The sequence below is a fragment of the Grammomys surdaster genome, unplaced genomic scaffold (assembly GCF_004785775.1).
Source record: "Grammomys surdaster isolate TR1022 unplaced genomic scaffold, NIH_TR_1.0 271, whole genome shotgun sequence".
NCBI lineage: Eukaryota > Metazoa > Chordata > Mammalia > Rodentia > Muridae > Grammomys > Grammomys surdaster.
Genome location: NW_021604712.1, coordinates 12,463,920 through 12,484,012, shown reverse-complemented (window position 1 = coordinate 12,484,012; position 20,093 = coordinate 12,463,920). Strand labels below are relative to the sequence as shown.

General features: G+C 35.5%; 2 pseudogenes; one reads left to right on the top strand and one right to left on the bottom strand.

Annotated features, from left to right (window-relative positions):
• Positions 1 to 1,989: 1,989 nt before the first annotated feature.
• LOC114628751 lies at positions 1,990 to 8,830 on the bottom strand (annotated as a pseudogene).
• A 1,393-nt stretch (positions 8,831 to 10,223) lies between these two features.
• LOC114628793 lies at positions 10,224 to 10,778 on the top strand (annotated as a pseudogene).
• The last annotated feature ends 9,315 nt before the right edge of the window (positions 10,779 to 20,093 follow it).

Here is a 20,093-nt window from a genome sequence, read left to right as displayed (position 1 = left end):
GGAAGAAAGAATGTAGGTGACACAAGGGGTAGAATACACCAGAAAATACTTTTTCTACAATTTAAAATTGGTAGGGCTCACATGGGCTCACAGAAAATGAAGCATCAGGCAATTGGCTTGCATTGGTCTGCATCAGGTGCTCTGCGTATATTTCATAGTTTTTAGCTTGTTGTTTCTGTTGGACTCCTAATAGTGGGAGCACTTATATTTCTGTCTTTTTTGCCTGCTCTTGAGACTCTTTTCCTCCTATTGTGTCCTCTTTGATAATATTGATGTACCATAGCAAAAATAAGCATACTTCTAAAACATGGCATAGCATCATTTAACTTCTAGTCATGTTGCAAAACTTAGGGCCACTGGAAAAAATACATAGTGTGGTGGTTTGGCCCATATGCTTGGCCCAGGGAGTAGCATTACTGGAAGTTTGGCCTTGTTGGAAAAAGCATGTCATTGTGGCAGAGGGCTTTTAGATTCTTTCCATACAGGCTACAGAAGGACCAGTATCCTTCTTTTTGCCTTCAGAACAAGATGTAGAAGTCTCAGCTTCTCTTGTGCCAAGCCTACCTGGAAGCTGCCATCCTCCTGCCTTGATGTTAATGGATTTAACCTCTGAGTTTGTAAGCCAGCCCCAATTAAGTGTTGTCCTTCATAAGAGCTGTCTTGTGTATCTTCAGAGCAATGGAATCCTAATTAAGATATATAGCTTCTATATTTTTAATAAAAATTGAAAAGTATAAACATGAGATAATACAGTAATCTTTAAAATTCAAAAGAAATACCCAGAAGAGAATATTATTTTCATTTCTTTCTAGAATAATGAGAAAAATATAGTTCAACAGAGAGGTACTTCATTATTTCTTATACCAGTGTTACGGATGCTTCTTATTTTGAAATGAGATATGTCTTTACCTTTTCCAAAAAGACTTTGGAGAGGCATGTGAATGTGGAAGAATGAAGACAACTTATTATTTTGAAAAAACATTTACTTATTTGTCATGTTAGAAATTTCCTTTTCTGGGCAGGGGTGACAATCAAAGCAGCAGGCAGCCTTTCTTTCCTGAAGGGATTTTCTGAGTCCTGGTCTGCAAGGCATACTACATATTGAGAGTGGAGTCTAAGAAAAATCAGATATATTGTAGAAAGAAAGACTCTTTAGCATAATGGAAACAGTTCCAATGATTCACAACATATAGTCACTGAAAGACATTTTACATATTTTTACCATATTAAAAAACTTTAAAAAAACTTTTTACAGATAAAACATATAAATGCATGTTGATTTATATATTGTGAAACACCTAGAAGAGAGAGAGTGAAAGTAAGAGAGAGAAAGAAAAACAGAATATCAAAAATGGAAGAAAATTAGTAAGTGAGGAAATGTCAAAAATATTGTAATACAGAAAAGCAAATGTACACGAGATTTTAGGTAATTGTGCTACATGTAAAACAATAAAATGAAGACTACATTACCTCATTGATATCTGTAGGCCACTCTGTCATTTCATCAGATACATACAATTGATGACTATTTGGAGAATGACCAGAAAATCTTCCTATTTTTATTTAAGTCCATATTGTTTTTGAAAATCTGTGATGTACTGAGACTTTTCCTACTAACAGTGTTATTTTATCATAAATTAGAAAATTGAAATCCTTAATAGATCAAAATGTGGCAAAGGTACTTGATATTATTGTGATTTATTCATTACCTTGATCAGCAAGTTTTCAGTACCTGAAAGAGAAGTAATTTTATTATTCACAGTTTAGGATTTCTTGTGAAAAATATTCAAATGTTAAAACACGAAATGTATGCTTAGTTGAAATATTTGGACACAATTTTATGACATAGATTGTGAAATGTTTATTAGGATGTCAGTGTCGACTGTGTCATAATTTATGACACAAATATTATCTGCCTCATATGCAATGATAGAATACAAAAATATATGCCTTTAGGAGAATAGTTACTTATTTACATGGCTTTATATCTCACGATTCCCTCTGTGATAAACATGTTGTTACCTTCCAAGAGTCAAATTCTGGTTCCTTCCCAGCATTCTTTGACCATGTTTCTACTTGTTGCTGAAGTATCTCCTGGAGGGAGTGGCCAACAGTATATACAGCATTGTATAAGTTATAACATGTATCACTCATGGGCATACCAAGTGGTGGCCTGAGTAACCATTTAAATACAGTTTTGGTTGGACAATTCTTCAGGTTCTTAAAATTTGGTGGTGACAAAGAATACTTAAAATGAGTTCACCATAGCTTAGCAAATGAAATTTCATTACTGTAGTTTGAAGGTGTACTGTCTGCATAAATTGTTTAAAACCAGACATCTCAGAATGCTGGTGTGAAAAAATGAGTGCACCAGGGGTGGATTTAAGTAGGAAATCTCCAAGAACTGTGATCATATCAAATTGTGACACACTGACCCAGAGTCTCCAAATGTCTACAGAATACCACAGCATGAAGGTAGTCTGGCCAGGAGAATCTTTGACTCCATAAACTGTCACAACTTTTGCTGATGACATCATGATTTGGTTACAATACTTGTGAAGCATTTTAAAGTATGAGTTTGAATTTCCTACAATAGTACTTATAAATGATGAACAGACAGGGTTCCTTAGCAGTTCTCTTTTCAATTCAGAAAGGAATTGAAATCCATGGATATCATCTGTAATTATCACTCCCATCCAGTTCCATCTGAGGTGAAACATTAACATCACCATGGCAAGTGGTAGAGATGTGTCCTTTGGTGATATCTGGTAGAGATGAGGAAACTGTTCATTGGCACTCAGATGGAGATAAAAATTACCACAGCAAAGCTGAAAGACATGTATCATAAGCAACAGCATGAAGAAGATGTACAGTGCTCATTCTAAAGCTACTTGCTAGAATAAATCATTGAGTGTTACAAACTGCTTATTCTTTATCTTACTTTTAACAACATATCCAATTCCTTTTGACTCACTAAACAAGGGCAGATAAACTAAGTCTTTTGTTAGAACATTTTACATTTCTGCTTTCTTGCTTGTCCTGTGTGATAAAGTTGTTGTGTTTGCCACAGAAAGTGTCTGAGTCTTACGCTTGATAGATCAAATAGACATAAATTCTCTGCCTTTGCGCTGTCTTTTCAGAAAATCAGACAAAATTGAGAAAGTATTACATTAAAATTAACCCACACATACTTAACTCTGGAGTTCTAGACATGTACAAGAAAGATCCAACTATGGTAGATAATAGCCACTGAGGTCCTGTAAGTACAATCAACTGTCTTTTCTGATTTGTACAGTAGTAATTAGGAATAAATTCCTTTGTTTTTTAAGTACAAATCAGTTTCCTCATCCTGATTCATTTGGTTGCATTCAATCTTAACTAGAGGAGAAATGTTGGGTAAAATATCTAGATTGCTATTGATTTCTTCCATGGCAAAATAAATAGAGGAAATCAAGTGGATAGTGTCAGGTGTCACCCTGAAAACAGAGCACACTAATCATCAGGCATTTTGTCTTCTCTTCATGGTAATTTAAATAAGACTCAATGTGGGTTAAACAATGTTTTCTCTTTTTTCTGACACATTGACATGATGATACAGGTCCTTGTTATGGTGTATTAGTATTTGACACCATTAGAAGAATGTAAGGATTCTTCATTTTGGGGTGTTGGGGTGGAAGGAAGTGTTTATTCAGATAAAATAGTGCTAGCAAAAACAGCAGAATTCAACACACAAAAAAATCCACACTTATGTACAGGTTTTAAGTGACAGGAAACGCCCATATAATTTTCTCTAAGAACTTATGTTAACCAACATCTTGCAAAGAAATCACACTTGAAAATATGTGAGCAACACAAAGTAATTCTGAAGGGATAAAACCAAAATACAAAAGCTGTGTTAGTACATAAGGGAGTTTGTATAAAGCATGGGTTATGCAAAGAGGTCAAAATCATCAAAATACATCATATGAAACTCAAAAAGAACTAATTAAAAATTCACCACATTCAAAGTGGACAGATACAGATAGTGTCTTGATTTTGGAGACTTAACTCAAACTGAATAAAGACTTATTGATTGCTTTGATTCCCTATTAGTACCTTGCATCCATGATGGAAGATTTATGGCTGAAACAATGTTTTACATCTTGGCTTGGATAAACATAAAAAATTTTTTTAAAAATCAAGATTGCAACCCCAGTGATACACTTACCAATAACTTAATTTTCCCTTTGAAAACAGTGTGTCAAAACAGTATGATCATGAAGACAAATAATATACTGTAAAAGTATATTTGGGTACCCTTTACATACAATTAGCAACAATGTTGCAAATGTAGAGAGAGTAAAAAAATAATGAGATTTGATATTGTTTTTCTACCAGTCAAATACATGTTAGAGAGAGTGATGGAAGTCCTGAGGATAATCCCTTGTCTTAGCCCCACAGAAATTCTTTTTATGTATGTTCTCATATGTGATGGAATGTTTCAAATTTTGTTTCATAAATGGCATACTGTATTGGCTCTTTCAATTCAGAAATATCTTTAAATGATCACAATCTAGTTAAGTCAGCAATTCACCCAATGAATTGTATCAGATGATAGTTATTATTTACACACTACTTGTAATAAACTACTTATTTATGGATTAAACCAAATGTATATACAACATAACTTTACATTGAATTCCTTAACTTACTATACAATAAATTTCTGGTGTTTTTACACAACTTATGAACATAAATCTTAAGTTTATAACATGTCATCTTCATGTTTGCCATGGTGGATTAGGATATTGTTAGGCATCATCTGAAAAATTGTGATCAGATTATATTTTACCTTACAATTCATGTTTCTGTTACCTCAACAATGAAACCCTAGAAGACCTAAAAGACAACTTTATAAAGTATTTAGCCAGAATGCTTCTTCATAGTACCAGTTCTTCCTTCATAATGAATTCCGATCTGAGTTGTTGTGTTTAGTTTTGTTGCAACTCCACCATTGTGGTCATTTTTGAGAGTCATAATTTACTCACTTTGATCTAATATTATATCTTTTCAAGTAAACATAATTCATTGTAGGTGGATTAATAATCCAATATTTTGCTTCCAAAAAACACACTTGAATTATCAAATGTGATACCATGTTCATAATAATGATAGAAAGATCCAAATATTGGCAATAAAATAACACCGAATAGCCTAACAACAATCTCTGTAGTGTAGGAATAGTACAGGAAGAGAAACATACACAGCTTTTGAAAACATGTTTGCTATGTTATGTACAAGTCTTTATAAGAACTGATATATAACAAATCTACTCTCTAATGAATATAGATGGTTATAAAGAAAAATAAGGAAATGATAATGACCACCTAAAAACTTTTTAAAACTGAGCAATGCATGCATCCACAGATCAGATTGTATATAATCAAGTTACTCTTTGTTGTTAAAAAGGGAAACACAGAAGACTAGATAAGAAACACTAGCCTTGAGATTGTCTTTATTAGTCATAATTAGAGAGAATTTAAAGCATTTCTCTAAACCCCTCTCATTATGTACTATTAAAGTGCATATACTGAAAATTCATGCAGATTCAGTTGTCAGAGTGTTGGACATAAAACTTTTCATACTCTTAAAAGAGGAGAACACATCACTGAAACATATTGATTTATGAGGAAGGGAAATTTGAAAATGAATAAAATTCATTACAAGCACTCTTTCTTTGACATCTAGGGCAAGGCTTGCTTGTAATAATGTCTAGGTTATCACAGGCTTATGGAGACAAAACACGTGTATTTCTGAAGATTTTCTTGTTCAAACTGCTCAACTTCCTTTATATTCTTTCTTATCTGTATCTGCTCATTTGGACTAGTGACTCATCTTCTCCATGCTACTATTTTCCTATTAAATAATAATTTTCCCTATCACACCAAAGCATAGTTCTACTGAAGTTTCCTATTATTTCTGAGGTTTTTAAAATCTATTCCAAAGTAACAGAGTTTCTCCTCTGTTTCTATTTCATTCCAAGATATTCATTTTAAAACTGAATGCAATCTTTAGTGTGAACTTTATTGTGCTGATCCTTATTGCATAAAATGCTCACCTTGAAATATGTTTTTTATGTGAACATTTAAAATGTCTCTTTATCCCTTTCCAAGTATATTGCAGGAGAAATTGTCAGTTTCTTCACCTGAAATCTCAAATGCATCTGAAACCAAAAGAAAAAAACATCGATAATGGGTTTAATGGAAAAATATATAAATTAAAACATATAAAGTGGACACATCCCCACAATACCTAAACACATTTTATATAAGTTTGGGAAGAGGAAAATATATTTAAATGTTGAGTGACTTAATAAATGATAAGTATGCCATAAAATTGATGCATGAAAAATTGAAATCAACAAATGACCTTCAGTCTGCAAAATGGGCAGATTTGCAACCATAATACTTCTCTCTCAACTTTTAGCAGGTACCAGAGGAATCAGCATTTATTTTAGCACATGAAAAGGAAAATTGCAAGTCATATCTAGCATGGGCATCCTGTCTTCTAACAAATTAACAAATTATCTGCTGAGATACACAGATGATTCATAAGTTTCTGTTTAGAGCTTTGAATAAATTCCTGACATTGTTAATACAATCAAAATGTGGCCGTGAATTTAACCAGAATTAAAGGAAGGGAAACATAAATTTCTCATTTTGAATAGACATAGTATTTCCAGTCCTGATTTCAGACCACAACAAATTTGAGATTATAACATATCGATTATTTGAACAAAATCTCTGTGTCTTCTCAACACACGTAACTAAAAGTCAGGGCAGATATACCAACATCCTATGAGCAGGATTTGTGCATTCATGCTGATGGAAGGAACACTAGCAGACCAGTAAAAGTCTATTGAAGCCTCTATCAAGTAATCCAAAGGCAATCTTTGCTACTATTTTTCTTAGTGACAACACATGACACCACAAAATGGTAATTGACATATTAAGGTAATCTTTCTAGGGACAATGTAAATAATGTGGGTCACTCATTCATTATCATTTCATAACATAGAAACTTTGACTCAAAGTGACAAATCACAAGCTACCCTATAAGCCTACTAGAATTAGGAAAATAAGGAGCAGTATAATATGAAGTAAATTTTGGTTATGTCCTAGAGTAAGACAGTCAGAAGGCAGACAAAATCATGGTCTACTTCTCAGCAGCCCTAGAATGCTTTATCTCACATGATAAACTAAAATACATAAAGGAAAGATGCACTTACTGCTTGTCTATATTCCCACTGAAATAATCATTCTTGACAAAGCTGTGCTTTGTATATTTGGCAAAGAAACAATCAACATCTTTATCACCTAGAACAACCTTTGTATCTTTTATTCTCCAAAGGCACCTGGGGTCACTCAAATGTGAAAAGATAAAAGAAAGCTTCAGAAACAAGAAGAAAAAGAAGAAAGAGAACATCTTTGTTATGTCACCAAGAAAGGTGCCCGAGTAAAAAGCAGCATGACATGCCAGTCAGGCAGAATCTCGTGTATAAATTTTGAACATATCCATGTGTCAATTATTGCTATAATTACTGCTAAGGAACACATCTACTTCAGTCAGCACTATCTTGTTCAGTTCACTGTTTGCCTCTGAGGATTCTTAAGCACTCTCTGGCCTGAGGTTCTGCATCTGAGATCTGATGCCCAGGTGACAAATAAGATGTCATAAGTTTGGTCATGATTATCCTTCTTTTCCATGTCTCTTATATCCACATAAGTAAACATTAATGCATCAGACATGATTCCTCTTGGGCACACTTTCTAATAGGCCTAGTTCATCAAACCAGTTTTCTGAGTAACCATTTGAAATAGTTGCTTCTGAGTACATCAGATATTCTATATGAATTTTACAAGAAATTATGCCAATGACTTTAACTGAGCCCAATTAACCTTAGTAATAAACAAATGAATAATATCAAGCAACACCTGTATGTGTCTCCGACACTTCTATATATTTATTTTATGAGGTTGCTTTCAGTACTTTTCTCTTTTCTCACATTTAAAAGTATAAATTGAATTACTTTTGGATCAAGGTCACGGAAGAATATATAATTTGAAGTTAAAGTAATTCATAAGCTTAATTTGCAAAAGCTGATTACATGGGAAATTCAAAGCAAATAAATTTTTTATTGAATTGTTCTTTAAAGGTAAGGTTAAACAACAAGCTTGGTGCTCAAATTATCATACTTAAGTGACCTCAAGATGTAAGAACCTTAATTGTGATGCTGAATAAGCAATTTACTCTATCACCCAGCAGATACCCTGTTATGAAAGATATCTGTACTGCCCCTGAACACCTACGCTCCAGTGTCATCCCCTTCCCCACGTCCTGCCTTTTTGTGTAAATTACGATTTGATTTTTTTAAAAAAGAAATTTACTCTATTATAATGTAAGAAGTATATTTATAATTGATGCATCGTTATAATGGACAAATGTCTTGGATTATTTTCAGTTTGAATTATCAATTAACATAAATTTCTAAATGTTCTTTGTTATTCCTTTTCTGTAGCAATTTCCTTTATGGAAGTTTTTGTGATGGATACATGTAAATAGTAGCATTATTATCAATGAGAGGAAGAAATACCCTCATCATAGAAGGCAGGAAAAAAAGCTCAGTGTGTGTGGCTGGGCATGTAACTAAGTGGTCATGTTTGTTATTAGTATCATTTGGTAGAACGCATTTACAAATATGTGTGCTTTGTTGCCATTCAGTTGCTTTAGATATTTTCCCAAGCAGGTGTATTAAATTTCAATTTAATGATGCAGTAAAAATTACCGTCATATCATAAAACACTTAGTATTTTCCTTTTTAGCTCTTTGATGTCTTTATTTTTACAAAATTTCGGTCGTTATCACCGCATACACTAATTCTTTCTATTCTTTCATTCGCTGTCTATCCAACTGTGGGCCTTTATATCTTAAGCACTTGAAGAATACTTTTTTGGAAAAATTGTTTTGGGTTTGAGATCTTCCAATAAAGTTGAGTCAGCTTATCAGTGCATGGTTTCTCATTTTTACAAATCTTGCTTTTTCCCCACAGAAGGTAAAATTTGCATTGGCCGATGCCAAGGATGGAATTGTGCAATCCCCTCCCCTTCGTGATTTGACACATTCTCTCTTTGATTTGCAAGGTTTGATGTCTGTTGCACCAGTCCCTGCAAGTTCATACATGCCCTGCTATGTCTAAAACATTGTTTCCTTTCAGCCATATATCATCCCCAGCAATTATATAAAATATGGTCAGAGTACTGCAGTAATACTTGTGCCCCGAGAAGCATGTATTAAATATGGTAAGGCCCAACTATTGACCTTAGATTTATCTTCCTTGAGCCCAAGCATTTCTCTATGTTACTAATAATATACAAATAAATAGAAGCTTACCAGATACCTGTTCAGAACTTTTTGGGATATAGATATAATTGAAAGGATTTGGAATATATGTAAATTTACATTGATTTAGTAGTATAATAGCAGATGGTTTTCCTCCTGATGCCAATGCCCTGTCTATCCAGAAACCTAACTGACTGAAGATTGAGGATCACATATTGTTACACATACATATTCCGATGTAATGCATTATATTATATGTACTGTTCTTCATTTTATATGAAAACATAACTGTATCAATTCTATATTTGTAGATATATTTTAAAGTACATACTAAAATCAGATATCAACAAGTGTTATTTGCTTCACTCCATTGTCTAGTCACAGATATCTGTCATTGAATCTGCATTACTCATGCCAAGTCCTCAGTCTTGAAAGGAATGCATATCAGTGATTGAACCATTTTCTCAGGCCCTAATACTTTCCATTTTTTGTGGAAGAAATGAGTTTTAATATCTTAGGTTATTTTCCATATTCAGTGTAGGCACAGTTCCGGGTGAGTAATTATGCTGAACTATTTTTAAAGTTAGAACAAGGTTTGTAAGGAGAAGCTGTACAGGGCGAGCTGCGCGCCCTCCCCCCCACCCCGCCCCTGCAGGCCACGTTCCCGGCGGGCCCCGCGCGGCCAGGGCGTGGGCGGTGCCTCCCCCCTCCCCCGGCAGAGCGGCTCCCGCCCTCTCCCCTCGGATTTGGCTGAGCTGAAGCGCGCAGGCGGGAAACAATGCAGGATCCATGGCCCCGAGCATCTTGAGCGGTGAACTCTTCAAGTCTCCGATTAAATTTTAAAAATGACCTCCAATAAAACTACATTGCAAAAAATGGGAAAGAAACAGAATGGAAAGAGTAAAAAAGTTGAAGAGGCAGAGCCTGAAGGATTTGTGGTAGAAAAAGTGCTGGACCGCCGTGTAGTGAATGGGAAGGTCGAGTACTTCCTCAAGTAGAAGGGGTTCACAGATGCTGATAATACTTGGGAACCAGAAGAAAATTTAGATTGTCCAGAATTAATTGAAGCATTTCTTAATTCTCAAAAAGCTGGTAAAGAAAAAGATGGTACAAAAAGGAAATCTTTATCTGACAGTGAATCTGATGATAGCAAATCGAAGAAGAAGAGAGATGCTGCTGACAAACCAAGGGGCTTTGCCAGAGGTCTTGATCCTGAACGAATAATTGGTGCCACAGACAGCAGTGGAGAATTAATGTTTCTCATGAAATGGAAGGACTCAGATGAGGCTGACTTGGTGCTGGCAAAGGAGGCAAATATGAAGTGTCCTCAGATTGTCATTGCCTTCTATGAGGAAAGGCTGACTTGGCATTCTTGTCCTGAAGATGAAGCACAATAATTGTTTGCATATATATATATATATATATATATATATATATATATATATATATATAGTCTGGATCTTGGGTTTTGAAATTACTAGTGTGGAAAAAATAGCATTCTAATGAAAATCAAGTTTGATATGCTGGTTTTGAAGGTATTGACGGTAGTTGGGATAGTTTTGGTTTTTGTTCTGCATCAAAAGGCACTGATTGCTTTGAGCAAGTAGGAGCTTTCTGTAGTTACTTCTTTTAACAATAGAATATTTGATACCATGTTGTATTTCCTCAGCTTTAAAGAACAGCTTTTCTTAACCGCTGGGGAGATTTTACAGTGACTACTCAGTCTGAATTTATTTTTAACTGGGACACAGAAGGACCATCCTGAATTTTTTTGTTTGTATGCGGTGTATGCATAAAACTCAATGACTTGTTTGTTTTGTCTTGTTTTTAATATTCAAAAGAACTGAAGATGAAAACACAAGTGGATGAGATTCCCTCATTGTGAACATTTCTCTGGAACCGTAACCTTTCAGATTAAACAGATTCTGTAATTTATTGGATAGTTTAAAAGCAACCACATCAGAATTGATGTATTATCACGTAAATACAGTAGTTTATTTACTGAATGTTGTCCATACCAACTCCACCTTCAGAAAATGGAATTAAACAAAGTAGTAGTGTGACTTAATAAAAAGACTTGGGCCTAGTGTGGTGGCACACGCCGTTAGTCCCAGCGCTCTAGAGGCAGGTCCAGCTCAACTAGTTGGCCTAAAGGTTCCTCTGGCGAACCATTCCTTTGTAGGAAGTTAAAATCTGTACTAAAAGGTTATTATTCATGGAATCTGTTTGATGTGGAAATAGAGTCATGGTTGGAGCTAATGTTGGCAATTTAAGACCTGCTGACTAAGTGAGTGAACAAAATTTGCTAATACCAATTAATGACTTGCATGCTTTTTCTTTACCCTGACTCATTCCTTACTGGTAGGATCAATCTTTTCAGTGTTTGCTTTCTGGTTCAATGAGCCAGAAAAGTAACTCTGTAGTATCAGAATGTCGTCCAACTGTATATCTACTTTACTGTAAATAATGGTGAACAGTGGTCAATAAATAGTTTTATATTCCTTTAAAAAAAAAAGGAGAAGCTGTACAGAATACAGCTTGAAGGTAAATTAGGCACGAATTCACCCATGACTGGGAATCCTTTTGCAGTAACTCCTACATGAGAGTCAGTTTTCATAAAGATTTGGGTATTTCTACATTAATTATAGTGGAATAAAGTATATAGGGCAACATCAATAGGACTTGATTGTTTAAAAGAAATTATGACATAAAGTTGGCAAAGTATGAAAGCCAGCAGAAATTTAAGGAATTGGAGAATATTTGAATATGATAAAAAAATGTTTGAATTTTCAAATAATTAAATACATGTTTTAAGAATTACTTAGTTTTGAGGATATAAAATAATTTCATCCTTTCTCCATTTCCTTTCCTCCTTACAAAGACTTTCCAATTTGTCTCTTTACTCTCTTTCACATTAATGATTTTATCTTTCTTTAATATATGTACTCCTAAGTATAAAAGTTCAATTTGTTCAATCTGTATATAATAGTTACTTTTATGTATGTTTTTAGAGCTGACCATTTGGTATTGGATAACCAGTTTGTATGCCACTGTCTTGGAATGATCCCAGAATTACTGTAAATGTTTGGAATGATCTCCTACTGTTAGCATTACCCAGTAGATGGTAGACATTCATGTAGCATTGAGGACTTATTGGTCTTATCTTTCAGCCCATTTTTAAGCAGTCATGTTTGTGAGACTTTATGGGTGCATCTTCTGGCATTAGTAGGTGACCCAATCTAAAAACAAACTGCATGATCCTCTGGTTGCTAAAATCTTTCTCTTTCCTCTTTACAAAGGTGTTAGAAATACCAGAGTGCCTTTCTAGACATATTTTCTGGTGAAGTAGAAACAGTGACAATGTAAAAACTCATTTGTGATTCATCCTAGAATAATTAACAATCTTAAAGTACAGTAAAAGACCATGTGTCAAAAGTACAGTGAAGATTCATTGAGGAACTCCATGATCATTGGCTTCGAGTATCCACAGAAATGCAAATATGTACATAGATACGGATTCATTAAGCATGAACAAACACAAGATTCCCCCTGTGAAATCATAGGTCTTTCTATACTAATCTAGATATAATCGTAGTAATATTTCTTTTTACTCTAAAAAGACCTAAAGACCTTCATTTAATTGGTATTTAAAAAGTAATCCTTTGGTTGATTCATAGTTCAGTTAAGCTATTTTTGTGATACAAAGTTTTGTACTTAAAAATAAACTATTTCAGAGCATTCCTCCAAAGAAAACAACTTTATTTATGATTTTCACCTATGATAGAGGATCAAAAATTGATTTATTCCCTTTATAGCTTCAATTTACCAATGAATCTTCTTTTTAAAATAAAAATATCTTGTTTAATGGATTAGAGTGATTATTATATTTTAAAATGTCCACACTGTTCAAATAATGACATCTTCATACTCAATTCAATTTCTATCAAGTTTCCAATATTATTTCACAGAAATAAAATCATAAAATTCACATTGAGGGTATTTTAAAAGGTCAATTAATGAAGCAATTTACCAAAATAGTAAAACATTTGAGCTATTATGTTTCCAAAAATGCCATGCAACTGTTGTAGTAATTAAATTCTATGATAATAGCATAAAGACAATGAGAATATAAAAGAGTACTAACAAAATATATCCAAACACATAAGTTCAATAAGATTTTGGTAAATGTGCCAAACTTGGGGAATGACAGTTTCTTCAATATTTTTAAATGAAAATCCGCATGCAGATTAATCAAAACAGGCCATGTTTGAACCCCTACACAGTAGTCAAAAATATATTAAATATTAAACTGCAAAGCCTAAAATTACAAGAATATTAGAAGAAAATATATGAGAAAAGTTGATGGTATTTGTGTTGGCAGTGATATGTGTGTGTGTGTGTGTATGCATGTGTGTATTTGAAAAGTATAGATATTTGAAACAAATACAGACAATTAAATAATACTAAAATATGGTATACAACAAAAGAAACTATTAAAAGAATGAAGAGATCACCATATATTAGGAAATAGATTTGAAAATTTTACATCACATAAATGATAATATCAAAAAGCACTAGAAAAATTAATGGTGCCTGAAAGAGGGAGAATTAGTCTTCTCTAGGAATGATCTCAGTAAGAGATTATCTAAATTCAAATGGTTATCCCTAAAGAAATTCATGCATGAGCAACACTAAATGCACCCAGCAGGTTTTATGCATGTTAAACTCTCTGGGTGTATGTGTGTGTTTATTTCTTCATTACTTCCTGAGACCCTCAGACATTAAAGCCATACCAGATTCCTACTTTGTAGCCTGTCTCTACCCTCTCCAGGCCAGGAGACTCCCAGCAATAAACAATTGATAAAAGGGACTCATGAAATTGCAAAGTGTCCTGGCCTGAGCTGCTGCTCCGGTTCATGGGTCAGGGTCTAACAAGAGGGAGAGTGGGGATGGAGGGCCAAGAGACATGAAGAATGGAGACAAGACAGTCTGTTCAAGTCCCGTAATTGAAAGGAAATCATGGGTATATATAAGCATAAGCAGGAGAATGCAGCTGAAGACGCTTTACCACATGCACCCTGCAGCTGGGGGCATTAAACAGCAAAACAAGATATGTGAGAAAAACAAGATGTTTATCAGAGTGTGCTCAGCTGTTATAGGCTGTTGAAAGTAAGTCTCTTGTCAGGGTATATGGCTCGAGATGGCTGCAAAGATGATAGCCGCTTTCTGCTAGGAGTCGGCTCCCAACAGAAAAGCTTTTGTAAGGCAACGGACAATGAAATTATCTCCACAAAGCCTACACCTGACAGAGGGCTAATATCCCAAATTTACAACGAATTCTAGAAAATAGACACCAACAACCCAAATAACACAATTAAAAATGGGTAACAGAGCTAAACTGAAAATTCTCAACAGAAGAATCTCAAATAGCCAAGAAGCATTTTAAAAAATGTTCAAAGTCCTTAGTCATCAGTGAAATTCAAATCAAAAGGACTCTGAGATTTGTCAGAATCTTATATTTGTCAGAATAGCTAAGATCAAAATTCAAGAGATAACGTATACTGGCAAGGATATTCAGCATGGGGAACACTTCTTCATTGCTGGTGGGGATGCAAATTTTATAACCAATTTGTGAATCAATTTGGCATTTTCTCACAAGACTGGGAATAGTTCCACTATAAGACACAGCTATAACACTAGTGGGAATATACTCAAAAGATGCTCCAATATCCCATAAAGCCAGTAAGTAGGTCAATCTAGATGTCCCTCAACTGAAGAAGACATAAAGAAAATGTGATACATCTACACAACAAAATACTATTCAGGTATTAAAAACAATAAAAACAATCATGAATTTTTCAGGCAAATAGGTAGAACTTGAAAATATCACCCTGAGGTAACCCAGTCCAAAAAGGACATGTATGGTATGTAGTCAGGTATAAGTGGATATTAGCCATAAAATACAGGTACCACTTTATACTCCACAGACCCAAAGAAGCTAAACAAGAAGGAAGGTCCAACAACAAAGCTTGAATCTTACTTAGGAGGGGGAATAAACTAGTCATAAGAGGCAGATTGATGGGACGGAGGATGGAGGGAGGATGCTCACAGGAATGGGAGGTTCAGGATCAGGGGTGGCGAAGGAGAGGAGAGATGGCTAGTTGCCCATGAAAATGAATGGAAATCTGCAACTGACATGAATGAGAATGTAGGTGGCATATCTAGTATAAGAGAGAAATCTGTGATAAGGGAAGCATGCAAGAATCAATGGTGGTAGCCACAACTGTGACTCACTACACTGGGAATATGGAACCTGAAGAGCCTACTTCCAGTAGACAGGCAGGACCCCCAGTGGAGTAATAGAGATGGCAACCCATCCACAAAACTTTCAACCCCAAATTTATCCTGTTTACAAGAAATGCAGGCACTGGGATATAGCAGAGACTGAGGGAATGGCCAACTGATAATAGGCCCACTAGAGACCCATCCATGGGAAAGAACCAGTGCCTGAAATTATTGATGATACTGTTAAACTTGCAGGCATGTTGTTCTCTGATAGGCTGCTCCCAGCAGCTGACTCAAACAGATACAAACACCTACAGCCAAACAATGGATGGAGCTTGGGGACTCTTCTGGCTAAATAGGAAGGATTTCAGGGCTTTAATGGGATAGAAATTCCACAGGAAGGCCAATAGAGTCAACTAATCTGGACCCTTTGGGCTTACAGTGTCTGAACCACCAACCAAAGTACATAGAACACTGGATCGTGGCTTCCACACATATATGTAGCAGACCTACAATTTCTCTTTCATGTTGCTCTTGAGTAACTGAAAGAGGGGCTCTCCCAAAAGCTGTTGCTTGTGCATGGGATATGTTCTTTCAATTGGGCTGCCTTGTCTGGCTTCAGTGTGAAAGGAAGCACCTAGCCTTATAGAGACATGAGTGCCAGGGTAGGTGGATAACCAAGGGGGTGCCTAGCAGCTCAGAGTAGAAGCAAAGATGGATGGGGGAAGAACTGTGGAAGGGGGAAGCTGGGAGAGGGCAGTGAGTGGAATGTAAAGTTAATAAGTAAAAAAAATAAATTAAAAATTTATATAAGATGGGAGTGGGTGAAAGAACACTTTCACAGGGGCAGAGGGAGGGGAGAGGATAGGGGGTTTGTGGAAGGGAAACTTGGAAGGGGAATAACGTTTGAAATGTAAATAAACAAAATAATAAATTTTAAAATTATATAACATATAGGATGTAATTTAATATCATGTAGTATGAAGTATATGTGATATTAGGACTTTAACTGTAGTTGTTGTTTATTTCAATAAATACTGAGAATCAGACTTTTCAGAGAAAATGACATTTTATCCTATTCTATGTGTGCAGAATTATGTTAAGACACACAGATTGAACTTTTAAGTTCTAAGTTAAGAAAACATTATTATTATAAATATAGTACATCATAATTAGGATAGAACAACAGCCTGCAGATCAGGAAAATATCTTCATCAACCCTACGTCTGATAGAGGGCTAATATACAAACAAAATATATAAAGAGTTCAAGAAGTTAGACACTAACAACCCAAATACCCCAATTAAAAAATGGGATATACAGCTAAACAGAAGTCTCAACAGAGGAATCTCAAATGGTCAAGAAGTCACCAACCAAAGAATTCACATGTAGGGACCCATGGCTCAAGCAGCATATGTAGCAGAGGATGGACTTATCGGGCACCAGTGGGAGGGGAGGCCCTTGGTCCTGTGAAGGCTTAATGTGCCAGCGCAGGGAAATGCTCGCGTGATGAGGTAGGAGTGAGTGGGTAGGTGGATGGGTGGGGGAGCACCCTCATAGATGAAGGGGGAGGGGTGGGATAGGGGATTTGTGGAGGGAAAATCAGGAAGGAGATAACATTTGAAATGTAAGTAAATAAAATAATCAATTATTTTTTAAAAGAATTGCATTTTTAGTCATCAGGGAATTGCAAATCAAAATGACTCTGAGATTCCACTCTATAGGAATCAGAATGGCTAAGATAAAAAAGACAAAGAGACAGCACATACTAGGAAAGATACGGGGCAAGGGGAACACTCGCCCATTACTGGTGGGAGTGCATATGTTTACAATCATTCTGGAAATCAATTTGGCATTTTCTCAGTAAATTGGGACTATCTCTACCTCAAGATCCAGATATACCATTGCTGGGCATATAACCAAATGATGCTTCCCCATTCTACAAGAACATTTGCTCCTGTAGGATGTGTCAGGGATCTGGATTTGGGAGGCTCCTAGGCATCATGTGGGTGACTTTCACTGAGACTCCTAGCAGTGAGCATATGGAACCCGAAGTGACCACCTTCTATAGAGAGGCAAGACTCTAAGTGAAGTGATAAGGCCAACAACCTACCCACAAAACTACTGGCCCCAAATTTGTCCTGCCTAAAAGAAATGCAGAGATAAAGATGGAACAACTAGGGAATGGCCAACAAGTAACTGGCCGACTTGAGACCCATCCCATGGGCAAGAACCAATCCATGACACTAACTAATGATGCTCTGTTATGCTTACAGAGAGGGTTCTAACATAACTGTCCTCCGAAAGACTTCACTCAGCAGCTAATTGAAACAGATGCAGAGACCAATAGCTAACGTTTAGATGGAACTTTGCGAGTCTTGTAGAAGAGTTGGGGAAAGGATTGATGGACCTGAAGAGGATAGGGGCTCCACAGGAAGACCAACAGTGTCAGCTATACTGGATCCCTTGGGGTTCCACAGACTAAACCACCAACCAAGTATCAAGCATGGGTGGAGTCTATGCCCTTTGATTGAACATATGTAGCAGATGTGCAGCTTGGACTTTAGGGTGGGTCCCCAAACAATTGGTGTGGGGATTGTCTCTGAATCTGTTGCCTGCCTGTATATCCAGTTCCCCTAACTGGCCCTCCTTGTCTCGACTCAGTGTGAGAGGAATGGCTAGGCCTGCAGTGACTCTATATGCCAGTAAGGATGATACTTGGGGGAAGAAGTATATCTCTTTTATCAGAGGAGAAGAGGAGAGTAGGAATTTTGAGGAGGATCTATTTATGGAGTGCTGAGAGGGTGGGAACACACATAGGGATATAAAGTGAATAAATCAATAAGTTTTTTTAAAAAAAGAAAAAAGAAGTTAACATTTTTACAAATAAATAACTTTGACTTTTATTTGTTTTTCCCCAAATATTTAACATTAAGTTTACAAGAATTAAGTCCCATGATATAAATAGCTATATTTACAAATATATTAACTACTTCAAGAATGCAAACATCCCTTATTGTATTAATTCTAAGCAGTGTTTAAATATTACCGTGCTAAGATACAGTTCAGATGTCCCAAAACTCACTCTTTTGAAGTGTCCAATTCTGTGGTCTGATATATTCACAAACCTGTATAGTACAGTTAGCATTTCAATAAAGTTATAACAATTATTACTTCTCAAATTAACCTTTAACATATCAATTATTACCCAATAGTGTTCTCCTAGTTCTAACACTAGGAAAAAGATAATTTATTTTCTGCTTCAATGATCTGCATATTAGAGACATAGAATCATACATAATTCAGATTCTATTTCTTAGCATAATGTTCCCTAAGCTCATTCGCAATGTAGCGTGTATAGATACTTCATTGCTTTTTATTTATTTATTTTTATTTTTTCCCAATCTGCTTTAAAACCATTTTAATTACATGGAAGTATTAAGGTCAGTTCTATGTTGAGGAACCAGCAATACAATAGATGCAAATAGTCAAGGAAAAAGCAAGACAATAAGCACAAATAGTTAAAGAACACGCAAGGCAAAAACAAAGGCCCGTGGTCACTCCAATGATCACTGTTTCTAAAGGCTTATCAGGATGACCAAAATATCTGAGCCTACTTCCCTGTCCTAGCCAAAAGTCACTTTCATGCCTGAAGCCTACTTCTTTGTTCAAGCCTTACATTTATATTCGTGCCTGAAATTATTTCTTTGTTCTAGCCTAAAATTTAGATTCTTGCCTGAAATTACTTCTTTGTTCTAGTCTAATGTCAGATTCCTGTCTGAAGCCCATTTCTTTGTCTTTGGCCAATGTCATATTCCTACCAAGCAGCCCCCAAAACTCTCCACCTCTCCTGCTTGTTTATTTCATATACAAGACTTAGCCTGTCTTAGGTCATTCTGACAAGAATGCCTTCCTTACTGCTTGTGTAATATGCATTATGAAAAGCAATGCATTTCAGTCTTAGATTGGTAAGGCTCTGTAGAATCTTATCCATCATTGGCTTGCCAGCCTGTTAAATTAATAACTCTGTCTGGGGGTCCATTTTCAGTTTAAAACCATGTACTGCCAACATGTTGATGTTAAAGACAAGCTTTAACATGATGATGGGCAGTAATAAAAATATTCCCAGAACAAAAAGGGCTAGCATGTTCAAGCTATATAATCTATTCTTGAAGATTGACCAAAATGGAAACACTGACCTCAAGCTATGGATAATTTTATCAGCATTATCTGCAGCATCAAAGCTCATCAGAGAAGCATTTTTTAAATTTATAAGCTCACTATGCAAAGTTAAAACATCCAGAAAGGTGTTAGAATAATGACAAATACATTGCAAGTGTCTTTAAATGTTTTCCTAATTATAATGACTATCATTTTAAATTTTAGAAGTAACACATATCCACTGGTGTTTGGCATGACAGTCAAGCTGGC